This window comes from Delphinapterus leucas, chromosome 16 (genome assembly GCF_059928025.1).
Source record: "Delphinapterus leucas isolate spDelLeu-1000000601 "Yukka" chromosome 16, BTC_Dleu_Yukka2, whole genome shotgun sequence".
Taxonomy (NCBI): Eukaryota; Metazoa; Chordata; class Mammalia; order Artiodactyla; family Monodontidae; genus Delphinapterus; species Delphinapterus leucas.
In genome coordinates this window covers 7,875,317-7,885,605 of record NC_143144.1, presented here as the reverse complement: position 1 = coordinate 7,885,605, position 10,289 = coordinate 7,875,317, and the positions used below count along the sequence as shown (strand labels likewise).

Here is a 10,289-nt window from a genome sequence, read left to right as displayed (position 1 = left end):
TATCTATAATTTCATCCCATTCTGTATATCTATAATTGTAGAAATCTTTAAATATGTTTATTCTTTCAAAATGTAACAGATTTAAGTCTTTAGCAGAAATTTTATAATATAAAACATTTCTCTTTCTATGAACTGGTGACTTTATATGTTTCTGTTTCCTGCTACTTTTAATTCACATATATATATATGAGCTCATTTAAGAACTATTTGTAGCCAAACACATAGATTTTTTCCCCTTAGTGTCTTTTTCATTAACATTTCCAACTTAATTCTTCTCCAACATATTTTTTCCTTTCCTCTTTCTTTCCTATATGATCTTTCTCTTTTACAGGCTATAGTATGAAGCTACGGTATATTCCTATTGATCGTGTTCATCTAAAGGACTTTTTACTTTCTGTTCTTAGTTTGTTTTTTTTGCGGTACGCGGGCCTCTCACTGTTGTGGCCTCTCCCGCTGCGGAGCACAGGCTCCGGACGCACAGGCTCAGCGGCTATGGCTCACGGGCCCAGCCGCTCCACGGCATGTGGGATTCTCCCCCGCCGGGGCACGAACCGGCGTCCTCTAGCATTGGCAGGCAGATTCCCAACCACTGCGCCACCAGGGAAGCCCAAGCCTTCTTTAGAGACAGTACTGTGTAATGGTTCAGAGCCAGAATATTGGAGCAAGACCCCAGTTCTGCTCCTTACGAACTTCTTGACCTTCATTTCTCTGTGCCTTTTTTGCTTTATCTGTAAAATGGGAACAAAAATGGAACAACCATTAGGGCTGTTTTGAAGATTCTTTTGAGGATTAACTGACACAGTATATGTAAAGTACTTATGGAGGACTTACACTTATATAAATATTAGCTATTATTATTACTATTTCTGGAAACTGTAATATCTAATGGAACAATTTGAAAATCTCTACTCCAATGAACTGAAATACTTATCACGTCGCTCTATGTTCCTAGGCTAGGCAAGAGGGCTTGCAGGGAGTTTCAGCAGTGTATTTATATCAAATACTTTTTTGATTTCTGGTTGTGTTGAAGCCACAGAACAACAAATATTAATCAAATTTCACTATTCATGAAAGTCATTAAGCTGAGTGATTTGACCTATAAATTCCTTCATTCCTCATTCTTTTATTTCTTCTCCTCCATCTCTGTGCCCCATTTTCCCTCTTTCCTCCCCTGTCTCATCTCCCCTTTTGCATTTCTTTGATTGTAATCTCTTAAATCTGTGCTAAATTGTTCCCTATATTGAAGCTGGGAAATTAGGGACCTCTACAAAGGTAATATTGAAAGCACATTTAGTGAGTTTGATGTTATAACCAGGAAATTAAACTTTGAAGTTGTTAAGAATAACAACTTGAAGAATAATGCTTGACATTATTTTCCTTATTCGTAACTGTGGAAAAATGAGTAGTCTACTTCAAACATGGCCACATTTGACTACAGAGGAAGTTGCTTTTCTTTCCAAGGTTTGCAAATCTGGATGTATTTATATTAAGGCGTTTCATTTCATCTTAGTTTCCTACCGGTTACAATTCAAACAGAACACATAATGTATTTGCTCTCCTTTATGAGAAAACCCTCCTCCTCACATACTATGATCCCAACGTGCTTTTATTTTAGGGCTTTAAAACCAACCTAATGGGGACTTCCCTGGTGGCGCAGTGGTTAAGAATCCACCTGCCAATGCAGGGGACTTAGGTTCGAGCCCTGGTCCGGGAAGATCCTACGTGCCTTCGAGCCCTGGTCCGCGAAGATCCCACCTGCCACAGAGCAACTAAGCCTGTGCGCCACAACTACTGAGCCTGAGTGCTGCACCTACTGAAGCCCTCACGCCTAGAGCTGGTGCTCTGCAACAAGAGAAGCCACTGCAACGAGAAGCCCACACACTGCAGTGAAGATCCAACGCAGCCAAAAGAAAAAAATTAAAATTAAATAATAAAAAAAATAAAGAATTATGTGAATCACTAAATAAATAAATAAATAAAATCAACCTAATGATTGGAGGTACAATAGAAGAGTTTTTCTTCTTCTGCCAATGGTATAATTTGTATTGTCTAGATTTTAAATATATTTCTAGGTACTTGAAACTATAGATGGAAACTACCATTGGGGATGAAAAGGACAGTTTAAGTTTCCATTATAAGGACGTGATATCACAATTTAAAATGTTATTTCTTGGTTTTTAAATGGCTCTCAAATTTTAATGTTATTTTTGTATTCCCAGTTCTTTTTGCACATATGGAACACAGCAGTAGTTATGTTGCAACTAGAAAAAAAAAAAACTGGAAGGCAGTGATACGTTATAATCACCAGAAGAAGAGTAACCCAGAAGAGTGCATATGGGGAAAACATAGTATGTAGCACCATCACAGCATCCTTTATACATTAAGATAGGTTTTAGCTATCTAGCTCTAGGAAGTATACCAGAAAAACTCGGGCTTATTCACTCACTCAGTACTTTTTTTGAGAGCTCTTTGTGGTAAGGGCAAGCTTGCAGTGAGATGATGAATTAGAAAAAATAGAATAAAAAGAGAAAACCTCCATGTCTTCAGGGACTTGCCCTGTAGTTCACTTAATGATGAATTTATTAATTTCTTTGCAGTTTTCCATTTCAATTAATTAGCCCAACTATATTCTGTAAGCCCACAGCTGTGCTGGGAATTAAAAGAAGAGAAGTAGGACCCAGTCTCTATCTGTAAGAGAAAATGAGAATATAGTCTGGGATATTATATCATTAAGTCCTAGAGGTTTTTTGTTCTTTCCATTCAAGGTTCCCAAATCCATCTCACCTCAAGGGAAGAGATGGTGTCTCATTCACTTTATTTTTTCGATACCTAACGCTGTGTCTGACACATGGTAAAGATTCAGTAAAGGTATGTTGAAAGAAGAAACACATTTTTTCAAAAATCCAAGGCTACGTCTGGCGAACATCTCATTTCCCAGGCACTCTTCCAGTATTATGCAGAGTTGAAAGTCTTCTCTGGCTTTTGACGTAACTACTCTTGATAAAAAATTAGAATACCTATTACCAAATGTTAGCAAATATCTGACCGTGATCACCATTATTTATTACCTAAAATGCCTCGTTTTCTTAGAAACCGTTTTTAAGTCTGGAAATTACAGAAACCAGAAGAAATATGATTCCAATTCTAATTTAATCTCCTGTCTGTCCTCTGATCGCTTAATAGTATGAAAATCTGGTTTGCTTTGGTCACATACTGCCAGGTTCAGGAAAATACACACCAAGTTTCTGAACATGGGTAAATCTATAAAAAGAGTTTCTGCTTCCATGGCCTGTACAGAACTGATATTGATTGTTTAAAGGTAGAATTGTTACAGTTTAATACAGTTACCACTTTTTTCCATGAATTTAATGGAGCCTGCAAGAGGAACCAGATGACTATGCAGAAAGATGTGTATCCTCTTTACGAGTGTGGGTGATGTCTCAGAAGGTAAGCAAAGCTTTATGTGAGTTGCAACCCCCCATGTCTGCCTGCTGATGCCTGAGCATCTTTCACCAGAAGCAGGCATGGGGTGGGGACTTAGGAAAGATGGAATGAGTTGGAGCTGACAGTTGGCCCCCAGGGACTGAGACACCCAGGATCTCAGGGAATGAGGTTCACCTCTCAACATGTTTGCATTGCTCTGTTTGGCAAACCCAGTCTGAGGGGAGAAAGACAAAGGTATCCCAGGGGATACTGACTGCAGATCACACAGTCAAGGGTGGCTACCGAATCCTCCTGTTAATTTCTGATTTCGTACTCCCACTGGGCTCTTTTGAAAGGGGTCCATATACTTCTCTCAAGGACAGACATGAAATTTTGTTTTAACTTAATTAATTGTTGAGGAATGAAACAGTTCCACAATCCCTTAGCTAACACCCTTGGGACTACAATTCAGTCTGTCCTTTTTTGGATTTTATGTTATATAACATCCCCGACAGGACCTGAGGCAGAACCCAGCAATCAAACACATGAATACTTCTTCTTCACTGAAAAGCACGAGCATTTGCACTAAGTGGAATAAAGATTACAAGTAGCCTCATGCTATTTCGGGCCAGATTTTGTCACCAGATGAATTGTGAAAAACTTTGAGATTTCATATAATTTGGGGCTTTGGAATTGCAAGTAAGGGATGGGAGAGCACTCAGCCCCTCCACACTTCTCACATTACCCCAGCCCTCTGCTCCACCCACCTCACCCCACCCCACTGCTGCTGTGGTACATGGTTCAGAATATTCTGAAGCATAGTCGTTGGTCTTATGCCTGCTTTGTCAGGAACTTACCGGAATGATGAAGGGGCCTCATCATTTTGCTGTATCCAGGAAGTCCTCATGTGGGATTCAGTTCTTATGGGTCAGGAATGTGGGGGACGGTCCCTTTCTCTTCCGTACAAATCTGTTGTGTGGTTTTCTCGAGCATTCCAGTGTATTGAAAAACCAAAGGTCTGCAGTAAGGTGGTGGTTCTCCATCCAAAGGACAGGAAAGGCACCGAGCAGAGGTACCAGCATATGCCAAGGCCCAGGGGTACAAACACAGAGTGATTTTGAGGGATTGCAAGTAGTTCCATGGGGCTGGAGCTAAGGATGGACATAGGGACAGGGCATGACTAAGGATGGATGTAAGGTCAGGGCAGAAGAAGAGAAAGGCAATGTAGAGAAGGTGGCCTTGGACATCGTATAAAATGAGCCTTTATTGGAAAGAGTGTGAGTGCCCTTGAGAGGTTTTAAGAAGGTGAAGGACATGATGAGATGTGTGTTATTTTGGAGATCCTCAGTTGTATCATTGAGGATGTGCCATGAGATGCATCACAAGAAAGGGCTTCTGGTTCTGCCACTCACAAACCAGGGGACTTTGGGAAAAATTATTAATTCACTGATTTATAATCATGGACAAAAAATTATTTTTAATAGGGTTCCAAATAATTTGTTACTGATTATATTAGTCAGAGGTTCTCCAGAGAAATACATAATATTATATAAAATAGAGTATATCTATTATGTAATAAGAGTATATATAATATGTTATATGAACAATATAATATATAATAATGAGTATATATAATTATATATAATGAGAGAGAGAGAGAGACTTATTTTAGGGAATTTGCTCACGTGATTGTGCCCGTGGGCAAGTCCAAAATCTGCATGGTAGGCTGGCAGGCTGGAGACCCAGAGAACGGTTGCTGTTGTGACTTGAGTCCAGAGGGAGTCTTCTGGTAGCATTTCCTCTTCTTTGGGAGACCTCAGTCTGTTTTCTCTTAAGTCCTTCAACTGATTGAACGTGGCCCATCCACATTACAGAGGGAAATCTGCTTTAGCAGAAGTCTACTGATTTAAATGTTAATGTGGTATGTATACAATGGAATATTACTCAGCCATAAAAAAGAATGAAATGATGCCATTTGCAGCAACATGGATGGACCTAGAGATGATCATACTGAGTGAAGTGAGTCAGACAGACAAAGGCAAATACCATATGATATTGATTATACGTGGAATCTAAAAAAAAAAAAGATACACATGAACTTATTTACAAAACAGAAATAGACTCACAGACATAGAAAACAAACATGGTTACTAAAAGGGAAAAGGGGGGGATAAATTAGGAGTTTGAGATTAACATACACACACCACTGTATATAAAATAGATAACCAACAAGGACCTACTGTAGAGCACAGGGAACTATACTCAATATTTTGTAATAACCTATAAGGGAAAAGAATCTGAAAAAGAATATGTGTATTTTATATATATATATATATATATACATATATGTGTGTGTGTGTGTGTGTGTGTATATATATATATATAAAACGGAATCACTTTTCTGTACACCTGAAACTAACACATTGTAAATCTATTATACTTCAATTAAAAAAAAGAATCAGAAAAAAATGTTAATCTCTTATAAAAGAATGCCTACACAGACATCTAATCCAAAATATTTGGGTACCTTGGTCTAGCCAAGCTGACACAAAAAATTTCACCACCACACCAGTAATAGTTGAACTGTCAGAGTTTGCATGCATATTGCTTTTATCAGTAAAAGAGAGGAGTTGTCCATCCGCCTCGCCTTTGCATTTCCAATACAGTTGAATGGGACCACAGCTTGTCTGGAATACCCTTGAGTGTATGCTGGAAAAAGTTGGCTCTAGTATTGGAAAGGTCAAACAAGGGATCTGCACCTTGTATTGCCTTCTGTGGAGATCCCTGTGGGCCTCAGCCCCTTTCTGAGGAATTTCTTACACTTTGGTCAAAATTCTGTATACCAAATGCCCTACTACCCTGGAAAAGTGGATTTACCTGTGCTGGCATCCTTGCGTTAACTTTCCGAATCAATCAGATCTTCGTTGGGTGGGTGAAGAGGAGGTGGGATGTGATGTAGAGAAAGGACATAACCATAGTGCAGACAGATGCTGAGGGATACCTGGAAAGACAGTGGAAGGCAAAGAGCATCAGAAACTAGGAGAAGTAGAAATCAGCAGAGGGAAGGACAAGGACGGAGGGGAGTACGATTACACCCGGTAGTGCGGTTGAGTCACCGTAATGATAAAGCTTTAAGTTGTGAGTAGAGACTGTCTGTGGTTGGAAAGATAACCTTCTCACCAGCTTGCCTCTTAAATGACCTAACGACCCAGTGCCCACTATATTCTCACTCCCCAAGTGTCCTTACCCTGAGGTGACCCATGGACTCCCACCGTGAAGTAACCTAAGTACCTCACCACCCCCTTGCATCCTAATAAAAGGCAAATTCAGAAATAAATGCTGACTTAGTCTCTCTGGCTCACTTATCTCAGCTGCAACATTTGGGATTGTGCCGGGTCATCGACAAAGGTCTCTTCTGCTGCAACTTTTATTTTGACACGAGATAGCATTGGGACCAAGTGGATGGTTGACACAGCAATGCTCTAAGAATATGAAAGAAAGACAGGTCACCCGTCTGGAGTTTTTATTCCCGGCTGCCCAGACCTCCACCTGATCCTACATTTGACAGAAGGTCAGCTGGAGTGTACTGTGGGTGTCAGCTAGTTCAGTCCTTTTGTGTTGCTGTCTCTGCAAAAACAGTTTTTTCTAAAAATGTGGGTGTTTTTCAACGATAAATACATATTTATTGCAAGGAGATGTAAGATGAGAAAAATAACATCGTAATCACTCCTACTATCTAGAGACAGCAATTGTTAATAAATTCAAGTATCTCTCTCCTCTTCGTGCTCTTTTCATCATGAACATTTTTGCCATGAAATGTTTTATGGAAATTAGATGTTCATAGCTACACAGCATTATGTCATGTGGATATACCAAAATGGAATTAATTCTCTTATTGAAGTTGCCTCATTTCTCAATGATTTAAATAACGCCCCAAAGAATATACTTATATGTAAATCTTTTTTGTAAAGAAAAATATCTATTTCAGAGAGTTATAATTCTTTAGTATGCTAAATATTACACAATAAAGTGTAATAAAATGGAAAGATAATATAAGCAATAGTGAGCCTCTTTGAAAATTTTTCTATAGTAGATTCTCTTTTGTGTGTGTGCATGGTTTTACAATTTTATTTCTAAAGGTCATTTTCAGAAGACAGAATTTTGTGAGTTTTAATACTAAGTGTAGGGACTTCCCTGGTAGCGCAGTGGATAAGACTCCGAGCTCCCAATGCAGGGGGCTGGAGTTCAATCCATAGTAGGGGAGCTAAGGTCCCACGTGCCACAACTAAGGAGCCTGCCTGCCGCCAATTAAGACCCGGTACAACCAAAATAAATAAATAAAAGATGGGTGGTAATTATTTTAAAAAAATACTAAGTGTACAGGATGTGTTAGTTTACCATATCTTTATGTACATCTCTGATACTTCTTTGGTATGAGCCACTGAAAGCTGAAGTTTGAACATTCATGGGTTTGACACCCACTGCTAAACTGCCACTCCCCCAAAAAGTTGTGTCTATTTACGGTCTCACCAGAAGAGACTATAAAGTCACCCCGTTTCCTTACACCCAAGTCAACATTGAGTATTATCTTTTTTTTTTAATATTTATTTATTTATTTTGGCTGCACTGTGTCTCTGTTGCGGCATACGGACGTCTTAGTTGCGGCATGTGGGATCTTAGTTCTCCGACCAGGGATTGAACCTGGACTCCCTGCACTGGGAGTGCAGAGTCTTACGCACTGGACCACCAGGGAAGTCCCGAGTATTATCTTTTTTTCTCTGTGCTTTTGTCAAATTGACATGTGAATGTGACATCTCACCTGAATTTGCATTTCTTTGATAATTAGTGAAATACCTCGCTCTTCATATATTTAATGACCATTTACATTTCTCCTTTCATGAATCATGTCTTGAAATCATTTGCCTATTTTTTTCTATTGGTGTGCTTATCTTTTTTCTGATTGATTTTAAGAGTTCTTTATATATGAAGGAAGTTATTTGTCTGTATAAGGTAAAAACAAACAAACAAACAAACAAAACCCCTGAATTTTCTCTGTTGCTAACGGGGGAAAAAGACTTCCCCCCTTTTTTCAAGGAACATTTCCTTGGAAATAACTACTATCTTTAAAACCTTCCTCTATGAATTTGACATGTATGTAAATCTTTTCAGAGGCTAAATAAGCCTCTTGCCAGCCTTACAACTCTGCAATGTTTCTCTTTAGAGCCTGGGGTTCTCTTTTTGAAGTGCAAACATTAATGAAGAGAGTGCCTCTAACTCCTAGTCACTGTGGGAGGTTGACCTGGGCTCCTTGCTCTAAATCTCCTGATTGTCATGGAGATACAAGGAGATGTTTTATTTTTCCTTCAAATAAAGGCAATTAACTATCAGAGATGGCTACCTCAATTACCGTGGGTATACTTAACAAATGGTGTGGTCAAGTCCTCTTACAAGAGGGGAAATTACTGTGAATCCTGAAAACCCGTGTATGATGGGTTGCATCTTCTAGGTTATACACAAAGGTGGGGTTTCTTTCTGACTTTTTAATCTCATTAGCATATTACCTGTGATGTGCCTGGCAGTCTGTTTTAATGTGAATTCAGTAATAAAACTGGTTTCTTTATTTTGTACATCTGTGCAGATTTCCAGAATAGACTGGAGATTTTACTCTTAATTTTTTTCCCAACAATTATATGTTCCAAGCTGGTTTTGCATTTTGTTTATTTCTGTGTTTCTGATGTGTTAATTGATGGGCCGATGTTCTGTATTTGCTCCTCCATCACCATGTGAATTGCCTTCCTCCCCTTTGAAGTCCCAAACCTCTTTTGTGTTGAGCTGAAGATGGTATTTAAGGGGTAGGGCTTGGGCCATTTCGGCAAGTTACTCAGTCTTCCTGGGTCTCTCCCATCTATACATGTTATTAAACTTTGTTTCATTTCCTTCTGTTAACCTGCCTCATGTCAAATTAATTCTTAGACCAGCTTGAAGAGCTTGGAAAGGTAGAGGAACATTTTTTCCTTCCTGACAACATTAAAGCACATGGTGGATTAGTTTGCTAGGGCTGCCACAGCAAAGTACCACAAACTGGGGGGCTTAAACCACAGAAATCTGTTGTTTCACAGTTCTGGAGGTCAGAAGTCTGAAACCAAGGTGTTGGCAGGGCTAATTCCCTTTGAGGACTGTGAAGGAAGGGTGTGTTCCAGAAGGATCTCTATCCTTGGCATGTAGATCTTGATGTCCACAATGCATCCCAGTCCTGTATGACTGTCTGTGTCCAAATTTCCCTCGGTAGTGTTGGATTAGGGTCCACCCTAATGACCTCACTTTAACTTGATTATCTCTGTAAAGACCCGATCTCCAAATAAGATCATATTCTGAGGTCCTGGCAGTTAGGATTCAACATATGGATTTGGGAGGAACACAGTTCAATCTATAACACACGGTGAAGTCCTCTATTTGTTATGTCAACAACTGGAGGTGACCATTGCCAGCAGCACCGAGGTGGAACCTCTCCACAAGCCATTTCCCCAGCAGACACTCCTGATGACCAAAGGAAAAATGTATTTTTAAGCAGAAGACTCAGTGCCGTCCTATCTCTCTCTCTCTCTTTTTTTTTTTTTGCGGTACGCGGGCCTCTCACTGTTGTGGCCTCTCCCGTTGCGGAGCACAGGCTCCGGACGCGCAGGCTCAGCGGCCATGGCTCACGGACCCAGCCGCTCCGCGGCATGTGGGATCTTCCCGGACCGGGGCACAAACCCGTGTCCCCTGCATCGGCAGGCGGACTCTCAACCACTGTGCCACCAGGGAAGCCCCCTATCTTATTTTTAAAGAGGCTTCATTTTCACTTGAGGGAATGGCCTTTACTACAG

General features: G+C 39.9%; 1 long non-coding RNA gene across 1 annotated transcript; it reads right to left on the bottom strand.

The window, feature by feature from the left end:
- Positions 1-3,305: 3,305 nt before the first annotated feature.
- On the bottom strand, positions 3,306-10,035 carry LOC149747210 (uncharacterized). The gene is made up of 3 exons (XR_016388022.1): positions 6,301-10,035; positions 5,109-5,495; positions 3,306-4,574 (listed from the first exon to the last, which is right to left on the bottom strand). It is a non-coding gene; the product is annotated as an uncharacterized LOC149747210 (long non-coding RNA).
- Positions 10,036-10,289: the final 254 nt, after the last annotated feature.